Source organism: Podarcis melisellensis (genome assembly GCF_964234715.1).
Source record: "Podarcis melisellensis genome assembly, chromosome: 10".
In the NCBI taxonomy this organism is placed as follows: Eukaryota; Metazoa; Chordata; class Lepidosauria; order Squamata; family Lacertidae; genus Podarcis; species Podarcis melisellensis.
In genome coordinates, this window is record NC_138542.1 from 57,228,174 (window position 1) to 57,248,625 (window position 20,452).

At 43.1% G+C, this 20,452-nt stretch overlaps 1 protein-coding gene across 1 annotated transcript in view; it reads right to left on the minus strand.

Moving 5' to 3' along the window:
• WASHC1 (WASH complex subunit 1) overlaps positions 1-20,070 on the minus strand; it is a 65,381-nt gene extending 45,311 nt beyond the window's left edge. The window contains exon 1 of the mRNA XM_081927189.1: positions 19,922-20,070. The gene's annotated coding sequence lies outside the window, so the exon portion shown is untranslated. The remainder of the gene's footprint in view (positions 1-19,921) is intronic.
• Positions 20,071-20,452: the final 382 nt, after the last annotated feature.

Consider the following 20,452-nt stretch of genomic DNA (forward strand, 5'->3'; position numbering starts at 1 on the left):
TGCATACAAACTGTCCACGTAAAGGCTGCACCCGCTTGGCTGGCTACTGAAGGATCCTAGAAAGTGCAGGTACATGGTATAAGGAGTCCCTTGTAGAGCGATCTGTTCCTTAGTGCTCTATTAGCAGTTTGATATTTGCGTGTAGTTTCGGCTGAAGCCGCAGCTTTCTGCTGGCTAAAAGATTGGCTACTTCTTGAGGACACTGATGTTTTAGACCTGGAAGGTTATAACAATGCGTTTGGTTGGCATGCATATTTATGGTATGATAAAGTTAAGATCAACAAGGCCTTTAAGAACCATATTGTCAGGAAAGCAGTGTTTAATGTCTGGACAAAATATAAAGACTTATTGGAAAATAAAACACCAAGGTGGCTTTCACCTTTGGAAGCTAAGGCCCGAAAAGGAACCAATATGGAAGCCTATTGGCCAAAATATTGGGAATTGCTAGAAAAAGACGGAGACAATTGGAAATTGCAGAGTATGGAGAAAATGAAGGATAAAGTGCGAGACTGGTTACACTACGCTCAGATCAAGGAAGTTTTTAAAAGTGACAAAAAGTTAGGATTCCAGGTGGAGAAATCGAAGTTGGAAACAGAGCTGTTAGAACCTAAGACTAAGGTACTTTCAAGAATGTATAACTTGCTGTTGAAATGGAATACACAAGACGAAATGGTTAAGTCGGCTATGATAAAATGGGCACAGGACATTGGGCATAACATTATGTTTGAGGACTGGGAAAGGTTGTGGACCACTGGGTTGAATTTTACTGCATGTAATGCTTTGAAAGAAAATGTAATGAAAATGATATACAGATGGTACATGACCCCAGTTAAACTTGCCAAAATATACCATTCGTCAGATAACAAATGCTGGAAATGTAAGGAAAATGAAGGAACATTTTACCACCTCTGGTGGACCTGCCCTAAGGTGAAGGCCTTCTGGGAAATGATATATAATGAGCTGAAAAAGGTATTTAAGTATACCTTCACTAAGAAACCAGAGGCCTTCCTCCTGGGCATTGTCGACCAGAAGGTGTTAAAGAAAGACAGAACATTTTTCATGTATGCGACAACAGCAGCAAGGATATTACTTGCCAAGAACTGGAAAACTCAAGATCTACCCACACTGGAAGAATGGCAGATGCAACTGATGGACTATATGCAGCTGGCGGAGATGACCGGCAGAATCCGAGACCTGGGAGAAGAAAGGATGGAAGAGGACTGGAAGAAATTTAAGACTTATTTACAAAAATATTGTGATTTAATGGAATGTTAAGAAAGATGCTTGGTTATAAACAATTGGCCATCACTAAAATAGATCAGGAAATGATGACAAGAGAGATTAAGAGAAACAAAGTTGAAGGACAATTATTTTAATGTATTTTATTGGTATACAAGTTGGAAATAAGATGATAATTTGCTTGACAAAAATTTATTAATGACGTAAATGGGAGCGGGAGGCGTGAGGAAGTTCAAAGATGACAGGAAACTTTGTTAAAGCAAAATAATACTGTTTATTATTAATGTACTTTTTTCTTTTTTCTTTAAAAATCTTAATAAATATTTATAAAAAAAAAAAGATATTTGCGTGTAGTTTTTGGAAAATGCAAATCCTTCCGAAGCTACACTGCCATTCTGTCAAATCCTATCTGCCTTGCCCACCAGATTATTGGTCCTCTTGTCTGTATTAGCATCCAATGGGGGAAAGCATTATGCATTCTGTCCTGAAGGAGCACAAATCAGATAGATAAATCTTTGGAGAGTGGAGGATAAACTCTTGATTCAGCAGAGCTATTTGAGGGTGGAGATGTGTTGATCTCCAAGTCAAGCAACCTTCAATTTGCATTTATTCATAATAAGCAAGGAGGTGGCAGATACCTAGGTAAGACAAAATGAAGAAGGGGTTTTTTTTGGGGGGGGGAGCTGAAGTCTATTTATACCCTGCTTTAATTAAACTGTGTTCCATGGTGTTATTAAGCAGCAATCAAAGATGCAGATGGTACTGATTTGATTGGCATGAGTTTCACTGCACTGAATAATAAGAAACTTGCCCCTATAAATAGGTCTAATCATCATCTGATGGGTGGAAGGAAGAGCTGGGGGAAAAAGCATAAGTATAGGTGTAATTAGGCCCTCCAGCAGATTGCACTTCACAGGCTGTTTGGCTGTTCTCATTACCTGGCACTTCTCTAAATACAGCTTCTGTGCTGATGAGTCGAGCCTGGATAAAGATCTTAAGAACCAACATCAACTTAATTCAAACAGCTCTGGGCCACATTCACTGTCAAAATGCACTGTTCTGCAGCAAGGGAGACCAGGTGGAGCTAGCCTCCCAAGATCTAAAGTGGGCAAGTGCCCCAACAGGGAATTGTTATCTCCAGCTGTGCCCTCCTTCCCAAGTCTCAGGATGAGCTAATTAAACTGGGCAGGCACAGCCTGTCCAAGTACACAGAGGAGCTGGCAGAAGAGGCAAACAGTTCCGCAGCTTTCAAATATATGGTGGTTATCTTTTCCCTTGACAGAAAGCCAGTAGTTCAAAGCGTGTCCCACAAGCAGGAATGCAGAAGGTTTAACTTCCTTATTCACACAAGAGACAAAATGTTCTGTATCCAGGGCAGCTGTCTACCAGCTCCACCTGGTACACAGGCTGAGACCCTACTTGCCCGCGGACTGTCTTGCCAGAGTGGTGCATGCTCTGGTTATCTCTCGCTTGGACTACTGCAACGCGCTCTACGTGGGGCTACCTTTGAAGGTGACCCAGAAACTACAACTAATTCAGAATGCGGCAGCTAGACTGGTGATTGCCGAGACCACATAACACCAGTCTCGGCCGCCGAGACCACATAACACCAGTCTTCAAAGACCTACATTGGCTCCCAGTACATTTCCGAGCACAATTCAAGGTGTTGGCTTTGACCTTTAAAGCCCTAAACGGCCTCGGCCCAGTATACCTGAAGGAGCGTCTCCACCCCCATTGTTCTGCCCGGACGCTGAGGTCCAGCACTGAGGGCCTTCTGGCAGTTCCCTCATTGCGAGAAGCAAAGCTACAGGGAACCAGGCAGAGGGCCTTCTCGGTAGTGGCGCCCGCCCTGTGGAACACCCTCCCATCGGATGTCAAAGAGATAAACAACTACCTGACATTCAGAACACATCTTAAGGCAGCCCTGTTCAGGGAAGTTTTTAATGTGTGACATCTTAGTGTATTTTTGGTCTTTGTGGAAGCCGCCCAGAGTGGCTGGGGAAACCCAGCCAGATGGGCGGGGTACAAATAATAAATTATTATTGTTATTGTTATTCACATACAAATGGTTTAAACCATGAGTTTCCAAACGGTGCCTACAAATTTCGCCAAGGTGGACTGCAGCGTGTCTGTGAAGGATGGTGAGAGAAGGATCCTCCTGAGGCCCATTTAGATACATAATAGGTTTCCGTCAGCCATCTTCATGATGGCTTTTCTGGAATGAGTGGTTGCATGAGAGCATTACATGACAGCTTCCCCTGCCCTCAGAAGGCTATAGCTATGCTGACATCAAATCGGAAACAAGGAAAGAACTTAAGAAGGAAGGACTTCTGCTGGATCAGGCCAAAGGTCTATCTAGTCCAGCACTCTTTCCTGACAGTGGCCAACCAGATGCCCCTGGGAAGTCCACCAGCAAGACCTGAGGGCAACATCACTCTCCCCACCTGTAGCAACATGCATACACACAACAACAAAAAGAGAAGTTTTAAGCTCAGGGACTCATTTTGAACACACTCAGTGTTCCCCGTGGCAGAAACTTTATGGATTTCTAAAGTATTTGGTCAACTAAAACTGACCGACTATCTGTTCTACGACTAGGAAACCCCTTTCTTAAGCAGCTTGCTAACTTGTATGTATGCTTGTTTAATTTTGTTTGTGGGTCAGTGTCTATCAGAAAAGAAAGCCTCAAATTACCGGTATCTCCCATTCCATTAAATAACTGATGCTAACACAGAGTGTCCCATGTGTGCTTTAGACAAGTCAGTTCTTGGTTCCCAATAGAATACTTTGTAGGGCTGTGAAGGGCATCTGGGCTTTTTCTCAATCTATTTAACAGCTCAACATTTAAGACAGGGGTGGGCAACCTGTCGGCCCCCAGATGCTGTTGGACTATGGCTCTCATCCTGGTGGGAGCTGAAGTCTAACGACAGCCGGAAGGCCACAGCTTCCCCACTCTTTTCAAATCCCTCCTTCTTTTGCATGAAGAGTATTAGTGACCTTCAAGTGCCAGCAGCATCTTCCATTGGCTGCTACAAACGGAGTATTCATAACCTTGTCAGGTATGGTAGGCCCAGTTCCACAAGGGAGTTCAGCCATTCATTGTCCCCATCAGGGTGTTAACCTGGGCCCAGCTGTGTATGCATAACCAGCAGTTATGATGGCAAGTTGAGCAGCCATGATGGATCAAGATGGATGCCACTGTTGTGTCTGTGACATGTTTGTGTAAGCTGCCTGGATTTCTGTGCAAGTTTTTGTTGCTGTACTAATTGAAATGTTTGCATCATGGCAACAGCAGCAGAAAAAGTCACAAAGCCAATACAAAGGCGAAAGCATATCATGTTTTGTCAAGCCAAGGCTGGGATGCGTCCAAGTGCCCTGTGTGGAAACCCACTGATAAAGAAGGGGTCCCAGTTACTTTCTTCCCCCATCAACAAATATTATTGTAATTCACAGTCTACATCTTAAATGGGTGTACCCATAACGAAATCAATGCAAAATTGATGGAAAAGTCCACCCCCCCTGGTTCTCTTACTAATTGGTGTATTCAGGGTTTCTGTCTTTCTTGCTGTGTTATTTGCCTTGTTTTGCATGCTTCACCCAACAACACCACAAAGCCTAGCCTACTACCTTCGATTGGCAACTATGAATTTTATTAATCTAATATACTAGGAAACATACAACTGCTTCACAACCAGATAAGCTGAACGGAGTTAGGAGACTGATTGCATTGCCAATACTATTCATTAGTTCGTACCATTATTAAACCACTAATTCATGGCTGTGTTATATCCAGTTGTTTTAAGATGCTATGAATTTCATCATACGTAACTTGCTTTATTTTCAGATATTTATCTTAGGTAACCTATCTCCTATAAATTCTATAAGCTTTCATGTTACCATTAAGCTTTGCACACAAAAAACCCCAAGTGATTTGTTTCAGGTGCATTCTTGAGTCTATGATTTTCATTGGTTAAGCTTAAAAATCCATTCCTCTGGGTTGCTGCTGAGCAAATTCCAGCCATGATTGGGGGAGCCAATGAGTATTAGTGGATTTGTCAGGGTGTGGTGTGGTATGTACCAGTCTTGAATGGATAAAATTCAACACAGGGATCTCTTTTTTGTAAGGGGCGGGGCTTTTGGACTCCACTAACCTGCATATAAATTAAAAATTTGCCCAGGTATTTTATTGAAAAGAAGCAGGCACATCACCTTTCAGAAAGAGAGCGATGAAGCAAGAGCTGTCTCACCCTCATTGTCCTTTCAATCACAATATACTTTCTTCCAGACAGATAAGTGCCGATCTGAAGGAACACCTTAGCCATTTTGACATCCTTTCCTATTTTCTCCAGTAATTGACAAGACACTGGAAAAGGCCAGCTTTAAAGCTAACTTCCCCATTATCTGGCCCCATGGATGCAAGGCCTTCACTGTCTAAGAGCCCAGACACAAAACTCCCTACCCCACACTAAAAAGCGCTTTAAAGAAAAAGACAGTCCGTGTTGTTGAACTCCAACCCCCATCAGCCCCAGCCAGCAGAGCCAATGGGCAGTTGTAGTCCAACATGTGGAGGGCACCACATTGACTACCCCCCTTTTAGGACTTTTCTTAGGAGGTGAATTCAGAATACAGTGGTATCTCAGGTTAAGTACTTAATTCGTTCCGGAGGTCCGTTCTTAACCTGAAACTGTTCTTAACCTGAAGCACCACTTTAGCTAATGGGGCCTCCTGCTGCCGCTGTGCCACCGCTGCACGATTTCTGTTCTTATCCTGAAGCAAAGTTCTTAACCCAAGGTAATATTTCTGGGTTAGTGGAGTCTGTAACCTGAAGCGTATGTAGCCTGAAGCGTATGTAACCCGAGGTAGCATTGTACCCATTTCTCAGCGATTTTCATTGGAATTTGGAAGGCATGGTGGTTATATTTCTGTATCTGACCTAAGCTTACATTTCTTTGTATGTGGGGGGAGCTAGCCTATCCACTAGCCACAACAGATACACTCTGCCTCCATGGTCAGAGTACTCAGATGATGCTTCTGAACACGAGTTGCTGGAAACTGCAGGAAGTGAGAGTGCTCACGTCCTCAGGCTTCCCACAAGGACCTGGTTGGCCACTGGACTGGATGAGCCACTGGCCCGACTCAGCAGGCTCTTCTTGCGTTTATGAAGACGTGCTTGGGGAGTCTGAATGAACAGCACATTAGATGGCTCTGTTTCTCGAGTCCTTCTGGATAAAAGTAAATAAAAGCATACTCTTGCCCTACTGAAGAAATACCACTGCTCCCAATTCACGTGGCACAAGGAGGGTGCTGCCACACATGCACTGGCATCTGCCTGGCAAATGTATGTTATAAACTATAAAATGGAAAACTGTGTTGGTAAACACACAGTGGGATGCAGACAAACACATGCCACAATGCCCTGAATGCCCGTGACTTGCTAGTGTAGTGATATTCATTTTCACATTCTGTGATCTATGTCAAGCGCATGGCAAAAACCCTTGCCACATAAAGCAGGAATAGGTTCTATGGAGAAGTTTCAAAACTGAGTTCTTACCCCTGCCCCACACTACATGTTAGAAAAATTAAAGTAAAGGTGTCATATGAAGACACAGTAGAGACCATATCTAGATAAAGGACATTCCCAAACTTGGCTTCATAGCTATTTTCTCTCTCCAGGAAATCCAGGAACTAACGGTCATGTGAAGTTGCAGGAACTCTCATTCAGTGTTTCAATTTTGGGAGGGGAAACCACTTTAATCCAAAGCTGATATAGAAGTATGCCCCACCAGTGTAAAATAGGCCAGTGGTCCCCCGGATTACATACGCTTCAGGTTACATACGCTTCAGGTTACAGACTCCACTAACCAAGAAATATTACCTCGGGTTAAGAACTTTGCTTCAGGATAAGAACAGAAATCGTGCTCCAGCGGAGCGGCAGCAGCAGGAGGCCCCATTAGCTAAAGCAGTGCTTCAGGTTAAGAACAGTTTCAGGTTAAGAACGGACCTACGGAATGAATTAAGTACTTAACCCGAGGTACCACTGTACAGGAAACCCTATGCAGCCTGACCATGACCAAACTCATTATGCTCATCCCACCAATCTTTTACACTTGGCACTAAAAGAGAGAATCTGTGCTCCTTACAAACTGAGGCAGCCCTGAGTTCTTCTGTATTCATTCATTCTCTCTCTCTCTCTCTCTCTCTCTCTCTCTCTCTCTCTCTCTCTCTCACACACACACACACACACCCCAAAGCTGCAGAAGGAAGTGGGTCTTAATAGCACCTAGCAATCACCAGTAGAAAACACCCCAGTGGGAACGGCTGCCAAGGGACGTGTCCTATTTCTTCGGGCCCAGCTTTTTATTTGCCCTGGAAATCAATAAGCTAGAAAGTAAAGGCAGGTTGGGTTGCTTCTGGACAAAGATGATCTCAGGATGGGGTCAGCACAGAGGTTATTAAGAGACAAAATTGCTTTCCAGCACTAAAAAACAATTTGCTTTGCTCTCCTGCTCTGCGGCCAAAGAACACAACCTTGCTGTTTTCTTAACAGTTTACTCTCGGGAGAAGGAAGAGGAAGGCTATAACTCTTGTCCACCCTCTTTAATCTACTGCAAGTGTGTGCTTTATACCTGAAAGTTAATCAGGCTGGTTCTCAATGAGAATAATAAAGATGCCACAGAATACCCATGCCACATTTGGAAGAACTGGATTGTTTAGTGTGGCAGCACCTGCAACTGTGGAACTCCCTGCCTATTGAGATCAAGCAGGCGCCTTTACTGTACTTTTTAAAGCACCTGATAAAAACATTCTTGTTTAGGCAAGCCTACCCAGATGCTTAAGGGACGCGGGTGGCACTGTGAGTTGAACCACAGAGCCTAGGGCTTGCTGATCAGAAGGTCAGCGGTTCGAATCCCCACAACAGGGTGAGCCCCCTTCTACCCTAGTTCATCTTGCAAGCAGCAATTCATTCATTTAACCATGAGTGTCCATCCCTTTAATGGTGCTTCTCCTGGGATCTTCACAACTAATGCCTGTACCTTTGAGCAAGAACTAAACAGACTTGAATCCAGCTACCAAGGATGGGGCATTAAATGAAGTTCCAACAAGCACACTTGACAAGTGTTAAATATTTTGCTTCAGCTGAATGGTTTATATTATGTTGATGCATGAGATGAAATGTGTCAAAGCTTTTGACGTTTTCATTAACTTCTCCAATTTGGAAAACATACATTTTACAGTAGCAGACAGTTACAGCAGTGTGCTTGCAAAGGCACAGCCTCACTCAGGTTTTCTGCCGCTCTCAAATCGTATCTGGGAAGAAAGTCTTGGGTGTGCATGCTTCCTTCCCTGCCCATTCCCTCGTTGTGGAGAAAAGTGAAAGATGGAAAAAGAAAATCACACATTTACGTAAACGTGGGAATTCCTTGAGCCTGCAAGATGAGATGTGGCATTTCTTGTTTGGACGGTGTGAGACCGTGGTGCAGGAGAACACAAACCCCCAGGACCCACAAGACCCATGCTGGCAATCTCCCCAGAAAAATCCAAGGGAGGAAATATAATCAGATGGATGAATCAGAGAACGCTTACCCACAGAATTGGCTGCTAGAGACAGCTGACCTACATAGGCAATGAGAGCTCTGCTGCATTATGAAGGTAATCTAAAGCTGCACGTACATTTCCCTGCCAGGTAGAGTAAAACAGCTGCTCAAAGGGGGTGGGTTCTACTTTGATTCAAAATATGGGATGTATATCACATTGCCAGTGGCTGCTTTTGCATAATACTAAGCTATGGCCCATTTTAGTCTTGGTTTGTTCAACATACTGCTATGAGGGTTTGGGGTTTGCTTGCTTGCTTTTTTTGGAGCAGGAGTAAGCTGTATGCCTGAGCCCTGCTTCTAATTCCTGGATCCAGCATAGATTCAATTGCTGGAATAGACAAAAGGCAAGAGTGGAGACTTGAGTTATGTGAGCTAAAAGCCGGAAGAAAAAGGGGCAGGCTGAAAAGGTCGAGAGATAGCCATGCCTGATTTCTGCTGAAATCCAAGGCTGTGGCTATGGGAGAAGACAGACCATCTTGAGGTGTTAATGCAGTGAACCCCTCCATCAGAGGCTCAGGTTGTAAATAAACCATATATCATAAAGACACCACAGTCTTCACTGTACCTCATTCCAAAGGAAACATCAACCTTAGGGTAAGCTCCTAGAATCCCTGGAATCTCACTCCCCTCAGAGATTGGGATGGCATGCAATAATACTATGAGTTGTCCCACAGACAAGTCACATCTTTTTTCACTAAAGCTTTGCCTGTTTTCCAGCAGCTCTTGCCCTGGGTCATTGTAACTTGATGAGTGTTTGGGGTGGGGTAGCTAAACAAACCATGGTTAAATAAGGCTACTACTGTATTCAGATGTAACACAAAACCACAGTTAAAAGTAAGCCATGGATCATATATCAGCAACAAATCATAGCTTCACATCATGGCTTGTTAGCTGAAACAAACCGTAGTTAGTCGGCTGGACTTGGTTTACAACATGATCAAATAAGCTCTGGCTTAGTGTTAATGTGCAAACCAGGCCATTGTGGCTTATTCCCAGTTGAAAAGGACATTATTTCTCCAAGCCAGAAGTTTTATAGCCCTTACCATTCTACCTTTAAGGAAATCCTTAATAGCCTTGTACTCGGTATACAGTATATACATTGCCTTTGTGGAAAGGGTATCCCCTAACACACCTTTTGATCAAAGCTTCTGCACTTGGGGGCTCAGTGGGAAAGAGGACATTATCCGCTATGTATTAAGTTGTCCTTTATATAAGCATCCCAGCAGCACCTCTTTTGCTAGTACTTATTAAAAGGCCACTCCTGAGAATATATGTATTCTCTTTGCAGGCAGTCATAAGGTTTAGTGGTAGGTGCCAATTATAATGTTTATAAGTTAAAATTATCTTTTTTTTTAAAAGGAATAGGTGCTAAGTGGGCATGGTTAGGAGAAAAAAAAAATAAGGCTACAAAATCAATACCATTGGTGTAAAAAAAAAAGTCTAGTTCCAGTTCCACTAATATTTCAGCTTTAGACTAGTAAAAATGTTTTTAAAGAAACCAGGTGGGATAATTAAATAGTTGAATAGCAGAGATATCACACCTAGCAGAGATATCACACTTATTAAGACCCCATGCAAGGGACAAACAAGACTTACAAAGCTGTAAATACAGTGGACCAATGTAAGAGAGAAGCCCATCTGGGCCCCAAAAGTTGTGGGTGGATGGGAAAAGAAACAGAATAGATGTATATTACACCCGGATTTTTTCAAACACAGTACTATTGTCCCATAGTTTATGACTCACATGCTTATTAAAGTTATATTTAAGTAACCAGTGGGTTTTTGCAAATGAAAAAGCAGCTGTATTTCTAAGAAAGGAGGGGAAAGAGAGAACTGGGACCCAAAAACTTGGGTGTGGGAGAGAAAACGTTTCCGATATACAGTGGTACCTCAGTCTATGAACAGCCCTGTTAATGAACAATTCAGTGAACAAACTCCACAAAACTGGAAGTAGGTGTTCCAGTTAGTGAACGGTGGAAGGGCACTGGCAGTGGGAGACCTCAGCAGGGAAAGTGTGCCTTGGTTTAAGAACACTTTGGTTTAAGAACGGACTTCTAGAACGAATTAAGTTCGTAAACTGAGGTACCACTGTATTCTGTAGACATACAGAAGCAGGGGGAAAGTTACACTCAGCAGCAACAAGTCAGCCACAACACTTTGGTTTAAGAACGGACTTCTAGAACGAATTAAGTTCGTAAACTGAGGTACCACTGTATTCTGTAGACATACAGAAGCAGGGGGAAAGTTACACTCAGCAGCAACAAGTCAGCCACAACTGTCAACTTGCCAAAGGCAATGGAACAGCAGCAGAGCAGAACAGATCTGATGGAACCAGGGAAATCAGTCAACAAGTATAAAGCAACCAAAGGAGCCAAAGTAATCAATGTAAATAAGGCAACAGGAGCAAATTAGCGCAGGCAACAGAGCTTAGAAACAGGAGTTTGCATTTTATGGACACCAAAAAATGCAGGCAGACAAACAAGGAAATAGGTTCCCAAAGTGCTTGTCTCATAAGTTATTCTGAATTGTCCTGTAAGGTTTGCCATGAGGAGAAAAGTCCTGTCAACCTCTGGTCCTCATGCTAGCAGGTTGTGGCTGATGACAGTGGCCAAGCCACTAAGAAAAGTGAGCAGGATCTAGAGTGGACCACGGTGCCTGCCAACTCCTTGGTGAGTTCGTAGTTCGTCTCACAAGGCTGCTCATCTAAGGATTACAATAAACGCACAGCAAACCTTTCATGTGCTTTTTCACACATCTCATAGCCAACCTATGAGGGCCTGAAGCCTAGTTGAAGCCACAGCAGCAATAGGCGATTGTACAGAAAGGTCAGTTGTCACACCGTCCGTGGTTGGATGCAGAGGGTCAGTCTGGCCTGTGAATGGAGGGCTGGCAGAAACACTTGAGAAACTTTGTGCTACGGAGAGCAGGAGAAAAATGTTGCCACACGGAGTGCTCCTCTGCAAGGTTCTAGCCAGGATATTCTACTGCGTTTCCTCCCTGGCTTTCTTTGTGCCCACACCCCACCCCAGAGTTACCCATCATTCCATAGACACTGAGCAGTTTGGGAGGGGATTTTACGTATTTTTTTCCTTTAACAAAACATTTTTGTAGTGGTGTAAACCCCAGGTTTCCCCTGAGCCTGATGTTAACTCCTCTTTTTCAAGGATTGACACTCAGAGTTTAGTATTAGTAGAATATAGTAGAAATGTTCATCTCAGCACTGTTGATAGTGGTCATTGTGTAGACTGTCTCATTTTGCAAGGACAGCTATTGTATAGTGAAATCTACCTCAATAAAGAAAGAAGTAGAAGACACAGCCAAGTTGCCCAAAAGATCTGGAGACGACATTTTGTTTTATCAGTAACAGAACCACTCCTCTCAAGGACTCTGAAGTTGCAATATTAAACTCACCTCTTCAGGGTATTGTTCAGCCTCTCAAGAGTTCCACATACATTACAAAAATCTCAACACAGATCTACAGGTCAGCATGCAAAAGTGTTTGCTGTGCCCACCTCTGCTGATGTGGGCTTTGTAACAGCATTTTCCACAGCACGTCTGCCTTCCAGCAATCTCCCTCTGAGCACAAAACTAAATTTGAACACCACTGCAAATGCTATTAACAGTTCACAGAGTCATTTCTTTTTTTTATTTTACTTTAGGCAGTGGAGAATTTCGATCACAACAAAGGCATTCATCATAGCAGCGCCTGTATTCATTTCATAAACATTAGTAATGAGAGGATAGAGGCAGGGTTGATTGAGATCCCCAATGTTTGTGGATCAAAATGCAGAGTTAGTGTCTTCAGTGGTTAGTAACGTTATTTCAGGTGGCTTAGTCTTCTCCAAGGGTGGGGAACCTGTGGCCCTCCAGATGCTCCTCTACTCAAAATCCCATGGCAAATGATCAGCTATAACAGGAACTGTAATCCAACAACATCTGGTGGGCCAGAGATTTCCCATTCTTGCTCTAATGGTTAAGAGACTGAGCTGTGAATCAGACTGTATGTCTCATAAAGACAGTAGGCATCTCAGTACCAGCTACAGGGGAGCAAGAACAGGAGGGAGGAAGCACTGCCCTCATGTTCTGTCAATGGGCTTCCCACAAGTATCTGGTTAGTCACTGTGGGAAACAGAATATATTCATAGATAAGACTTTAGGCTAATCTATGAAGGCGGTTCTTCTTCTTTATTATTTTTTAAAAGAATTACTGTGGAGACAACAAGTACAATCCTCCAAAGCAAGAATGTAAAAAAATGTAATAAAACAACTCTGATGCCCCAAACCTGGGTAAGGTAAGATATATGTTGCAGGTATAATAGAACAATAACATTAATATTGATGAGGAAACCAGATGATAATTTGAGAAAAGAGCCATGGAGGAAGACTCTTATTATATAAAAAGTCCCAGTTTTTTGCTCAACCATAGTTTCCTGAGGTAAGCCAACATCTCTCCACAGCAGCCCTATTATCTATAATATGGTAAAAAGAATATGAATTGGTTTACAGTGCCGTGGAAAGAATGAACAAGATATGGTACTGTGAAGAAAGCCATCATTTTTCAGCTTGAGTTTCCGCACCTCTAAAATGAGAACAGCTACAGTTTCTCCCACAGGATTCTCTAAGAATAAGTACCCCCACAACAGTTTGCATATTTAAAATATTCTTAACATGTACTGTCAACTTTGGAATTACAGATGGTAACTATTTTGTGTGGGGGTTCTGTTCCCGGCCCCCATGCATGTTGGTGGAGCACGAATAAGCATGCTGCACCTCAGTCCTGTTGCGCCCTGCCATTACACCCCTGTTTTGCCCTATTCTGGGTCAAAAAGGACCCACGCACCAGCGATGGTGCAACAATTGGAGACGCCTAAAATGGTTGCTGCCTTTACATGTACAAAAGTTAACAGGCTGCAATGTTTTCATCACCTATTGTGTTCATACCTTGTGCTATATACAGTGGTGCCCCGCAAGACGAATGCCTCGCAAGACGGAAAACTCGCTAGACGAAAGGGTTTTCCGTTTTTTGAGCTGCTTCGCAAGACGAATTTCCCTATGGGCTTGCTTCGCAAGACGAAAACGTCTTGCAAGTTTGTTTCCTTTTTCTTAACACCATTAATACAGTTGCGACTTGACTTTGAGGAGCAACTCATAGAACGCAGTGTACATAGTAGCCTTTTTTGAGGTTTTTAAAGACTTTGGTGATTTTTGAAGCTTTTCCAAAACTTCTTTTGCAGCCATTTGGTAAGTTAAGCTTTTAAAACTTTTTTTGGGGGGGGGGTTGGATTGGGGTGTTTGGAATTCAAGGACTTGGTGTTGGGGAGGGGTTTGCAAGAATCTGGAAACTTGTGGTTTTTTTCCTGCATTTTTATGATTTTCTGTGACCATTGGGCCACTCTGCTGTTTTTTTAAAAAATTCTGGATTTGAATTTCTGTGTGCTGGGTGGCTGGGGGAACAGTTGGGGAGGGGTTTGCAAGAATCTGGAAGCTTGTGGTTTTTTTCCTGCATTTTTATGATTTTCTGTGACCATTGGGCCACTCTGTTTTTAAAAAAAAATTCTGGGTTTGAATTTTGAAATGCTCTTTACAGTATGTGTGACTTTAAAAAGCACTTAATAAACTCTTGTTGTACCAAATTTAGCTTTGTTTGGACTTTTTTTGACCATAGGAACACATTAATTGATTTTCAATGCATTCCTATGGGATTTCGTGCTTCGCAAGACGAAAAATTCGCTAGACGAAAAAATTCGTGGAACAAATTAATTTCGTCTTGCGAGGCACCACTGTATGGCATAGTAAAAGTCCGAACTGGGGATTGGAGAGTACCAGGTTGCTTCCATTTTATAAAAAAGCAGCTTGCCTGGAGAGTTTTCATTTGACCAGGTAAGAGTCTATTTACAAGCTAAGGCTCAGGAGCATCAAGGTGAAATTTACAACAGAACTGTATTTGTGAAATCATTTCTACAAGGAACACAAGGGGGTTTAATACAGCATCAAAACAGAAAATGTCTTGAGACAAAATACTGGTACATTTTGCAAAGCTTAGTCATCAGCTCAATCCATCGCTTGCTTTAACTGCAAGCACTCAGTATACAGACGAATATTTCACAAAGTAATATTCAGAGCTTTAATGCATGCCACGAGCTGGAGATCTGGGTAATGAGAACCAGCCAACACCCTGCAGCTTCTTCTAATGCCTCAAGTAGGAGGCAACTGGGGAGAGGGGGAGTCTCTGGAGAGGCTGCTCCTATCTCATTCAAGATGCATCAATTAAGACTGAGCAATGTATTCCCCACAGCTTTCTTCTGAAAGCTGCATTCTGAATGGCTTGCACCTATCCCCTAATCCACCCAAGTCAGCCCAACAAAAACAAATGAGAAAAAAATATATTCCAAAGGGGCAGTCATGTTAGCATGATGCAGAAGAGAAATATTCTTGCGAAACCTGAAAGTGCGACTCAAAATGCAGATCACAATCCACTGGTGATATTTTGACGTTTCTAGAGGGCTCATCCAACATGGGGCACTTTTTTCCATTTTCAGGGGTGTTTCCCCTCCCCCCAAGACAACCCACAGTCACCAATGTGCAGCCCTCTTTGGACAGAGGCTCATTCATTTGCTCCGTCAGCCCCTACAGGCTGCTTAGGCTCTGCTGCTTATATAAACGTACATTAATATTTAAAAATAAAATATAACTTGTTCAATGTTAACAACAGATGCAATAATATTGCATTTTCCGGTGCAGATCGAAGATGTAGAGATTAAAAGGTGAAAGTTTAGAAGCGAATCATTTGTCAGATGGATGAAATAATAATTTCAGTGGGTGGTATGTGACAAAGTCATAGAGAAAACCCACTGAAATGAATGGACAAGTTAGAATCTTCAGACTGGAGTCAGGCTCCGTAAACATTTTGCTGAATTCTAAGAGATAGGCTTTAAAATGCACTCAAACCCTGTGTGCAGTTTATCTGTTTTCATTTTTTAACTTTTTTTTACACAATTAGTTTTACAACATCAAAAAAAACTTGAAACACAAACAATTTATCATATATATCTTATCGTGACTCCCTTCCCCCTCTTTCTGTGGCTCCTTATTTTTATATTATTTTACTGCATTTCCAAATTAAACCAATTTATTATTTATTCCTTATGTACCATATACATTTATTTTCCACTGCTGCACGTTTTTATATTAAGCCTGCTAACGTCTTAATTTGTTTACAATAATTTTGTATATGAGTATTCTATAAATGTATATATGTATTCTATAAATGAGGGACGCGGGTGGCACTGTGACTTAAACCACAGAGCCTAGGACTTGCCGATCAGAAGGTCGGCAGTTCGAATCCCCGCGACGAGGTGAGCTCCTGTTACTCGGTCCCTGCTCCTGCCAATCTAGCAGTTCGAAAGCACGTCAAAGTGCAAGTAGATAAATAGATACCGCTCCGGCGCGAAAGTAAGTGGCGTTTCCGTGCGCTGCTCTGGAGCGGCCACATGCCGGCCACATGACCTGGAAGCTGTATGCCAGCTCCCTCGGCCAATAAAGCGAGATGAGCGTCGCAACCCCAGAGTCGGCCACGACTGGACCTAATGGTCAGGGGTCCCTTTACCTTTACCTTTACTAATGGTCAGGGGTCCCTTTACCTTTTCCCTATAAATGATTTCCATTCTTTCTGCAGGTTATCTGTTTTCAGTTAACGTACCTCAGGGCAAATAACTAGCACCTCAGCTAATCATGATAATCTACTAAATAAGCCAGCCGAACTCCTTCTCAAAAGGACTGCATTTATGCCACTAAGAAAATCCCTTTCACAACACACGCGATAATTTTGCTGCCGCGTTAAATGACAGTACACGTGGCATTTATTTCACATACTGCCTTTATCTTGTAAGAAAATACCGGTAATTATGGACAACTTCAATAGTTAATAAGTGGATTTCTGACTCCGTACAACTGCTGGCAACATGGCTTTGCACAAATTACATTAAATCCTCTTTCTGTGGCTGAGGCAACTGTTTCTCTAAACTAGAAGTGAGGGCACTTAGGCCTGGGAACAAAATGCAGCCCAATCAGAACCATGAATGTTAGATGAGAGCAAGAAGCAACACAGAAACAAGATGAGAGAGGGACCCAGGGAAGGTGCTCACGCCACATTTAGTAGGAGTGTGCACTCAATGAGATGCACCTCAGCATCTGGACAGCTTTTCCAAATACACAAAAAGTCCTCTTTAAAAGTATAATAGTGAAGAAAATTTCTCAAACAAAATCAAAATAAATTTAAGCAACTCCCAATGCCTGCGAGTCCAAGCTTATCCAAGCTGTCTGAAACAACTTGGAAAGGTCAACCACCCAGCATTTATGCCAATGCAATATTGGAAAGCCACTGCTCATTGACAAAGAACATGCTTTGCACGCAGAGTCTAAAGGTTCAGTCTCTGACCTCTCAGGATCTCAGTCAACAAAAGTTGGTAGAGGATTCAGAGACTTCTGTCAAAGTGGGCAAACACAACAGAGTGTTCTCTGTTATTTCACGTGGCGGCTTCTGTAGCTGCATTTGGATGTAACACTAAACCACAGTTTATGGTCGTGAGACTCATGCATACCTTCCCCACCCCAACACAGAAGCAAGAAGATTGGAAGCATCCAGTTCTCTAACCACAGGTTATCATTTCACCTGAAGTGCGACAAACTGTAGTTATTTTAACCACTGTTTTTCCAAAACAATCAAAGATCAAAAAATACCCTTTGACAAATTGAGGCTAGTTGAAAACAGAAACAGATGCTTCTGATTTCCTTGCTTCTGCACCAGAGCACAGCCAGGAGCATGAACTTAAGGCTCATCTGTGTAGCACTACACTATGGTTTAACATTACATCCAAATTCCATGTTATTACGCTAGCACTAAGACAAGTTAAAAGGAACTTTTCTCACTCAGAAATCCTAGTTCTTGAGAGTGGAAGTCTCAAGAGTTATTAGTTTTCACCTGTAGCATAGAATCTGTTTGAGGCTTTTCCAAACAATTCCAAAAAAGCATGTTTGAAATTCTCCAGTGCAATTTAATGTGTGTATAAATGTTATCCATATGGGACAGAAGGCAGCCAGATGTACACTGTAACCATGTAGGCTTCCCATGCTCATGCAATACATGTAATAAAAAAACTCTCACATGGAAACATCTTGTTAGGGTAACACTCTATGGGTGGGTACACACAAGCCCTATATGCTACGAGAGGTCAATGTTTTGTTCATACAAGTTGCCCTTTAAACAATCAACAGCCCAAACAGCCTTGTGCAACTCAAGTCACAAACACACAGAACACATTCACAGCACAAATCACATTGCTTTTATACTAAATTAATTGTCATGATGCCACCCAAAGAATCATGTATACTGGCAAGGATACTGAGGATTCTGTGTTTGGTATCCATGTCCCATGGGACAGTCTCAAAGGCACATTTTATCTCAGGCTTGCTGAAGCTAACAACACAATCCTACAAACAGATTATAGAATGATATAGGCCAACCAGTTTATAGACCATTCAGTCCTCCTCCTGTTTGATAAGGGAAATCCAAATAGGGTGCTCCCAACACACAGCTTGACCCACTTCCAGTAACCAAGAGCCCCCAATACTCTGAATTGTTTCATTGCCAAATATTTTAACACCAAGAAGTTCAATAAAAGTATACCCTCTGAAACTTGACCTAGCACTGCCCTCTGAGGAAGCACAAGTCCTTACCTTCTTCTACATGACAACCCTCCAAGCCCTAGAAGTATACTATCAGCCCCTCCACCATCTTCTTGCTAAACATATCCAGTTCCTTCAATTTCTCCTCATGCTTCTTCATGCTAATGAGCACTGCAGGCCCTCCTCTGAACCTGTTCTAGTGTGCAACTCCTTCTTACAGTGTGGTGCCAAAAACCCTGGTCACAGTACTCCAGATGAAGTCAGGCTTGTGCAGAACAAAGTGGAACTATTGCTTCCCATAACTTTAAAACAATGGTTCTAAAATCACGTTAACCTCATTTGCAATGACACCACAGCACTAACTTGCATTCAGCTTGTTACTGACTACTCAGAACCACATCCCACTGAGTTCAAACGTGCATAATTCCAGATAGGTGTGAAGAGGATTGCAGCGTGAGCTGAACTGGGGCCAGTCAGCAGGTGAGATATTGTAGGGAAGCCCCAAATACGCTATATAAGGATGGGGAATATGTGAGCCTCTGGATGTTGCTGAACTCCTAACTTCCATTGACCTAAGCCAACATAACCAATGTTCAGGGATGATGGGAGAAACATCTGGAGGGCCACAGGTCCTGCACCTGCATGACACACACACAAAAAGCTATGGGCGAAATGAATCATTAAAATAAAATAAAAAGACATAGTTCTCACTCCATCACAGAACTACCGTTGTCAGAGTTCCCCAGGTGGTGGTGGCGGGGAGAAAATTACTGAACCAGTTTGTACTGTAGAGATATGGTGACAAAGAAGATTGTAAACTGCCCTATGATCCTCAGATAAAGGGGGTATGTTGTTGTATAGTCGTTTAGTCATGTCCGACTATATAGAAATCTAATAAACCACAACAATAATAACATGGGAGAAAACGCTGCAGAAGGCTGCCGGTTTATAGGGAAAGCGCTGTTTTTAAAAACAACAGCACAGCCCTATTTCCTCAGGACACCCGAGGGTGTGAGTGGGCGGGTGTGAGAGAGAAAATCACTCTAATGCATTGCAGGTGAGGAGAGGGAGGTTGGAATTCTGTCTTTTCGAGCGACGGAAACTATTCTTCATAAAACAAGGATTAAAAGTGGCTTGACGTGGTAAATTAAGGGCACGCGGATTCCTTTTCCCAATAGCCCGCTCCCCTTTCCGGCCCTTCGCATCCAAACCTTCCTCAAAGGCAGGTGCCCTATACGAGCAGCCGACCCCCCTGCCAGACCCCAAGCGGCGGCTCCTGCCCTACGAGAGGCCCTCGCTCGCCGCCCTAGAGAGAAAGAGGTGAACGGGCGAGGCCGCCGCCGCCCCGCCTGAGCTTGGGCCCAGGTGGGCGAGCCTTGCGAGGTACCCTCCCGGCTTCTCACCTGCACGGAGAGACTCGAGGCAGGCCGCCCGCTCCTAGCAACCGAGGAGGTGAGGGACGCAGCGAGGAAGCAGCACGACGCGGGACTTCCGCCCACACCTTAAACTCACTTCCGCCCCAACAAGGGCTCTAGGCTTCTTCACCGGCTCCAGCGGCTCTTGCTTCCGCCCGTCGTTGCCGAGGCTCCGCGTGCCTACGGATCCTCGGAGGTCCCAAAAGACCTGCTCTCTCGAACTCGTTCTAGGTGTCCTCTTGCTGCGATCTGCGTGGTGCCTTGCATGTTTCTGCAGCCTGCCTTCTTAATATAAAGCGCGGAGCAAAGTTGCCAGTATAGTTTATAAGCGTAAAAAGCAACCGTCTGTTTTCAGGGAGATAGACTCTTGGGCAGGGGTAATTTAAGGGGTTGGGAATTGTTGCTGTTATCGGTATTAATTTTGTTTACGTGTTTTTTAGGTCTTGAGATTTATGTGAAAATTGTGTGTTTTTTATGTTTTGATGTTTATGACTACTTTTGTTATGTTTGAATTATGCA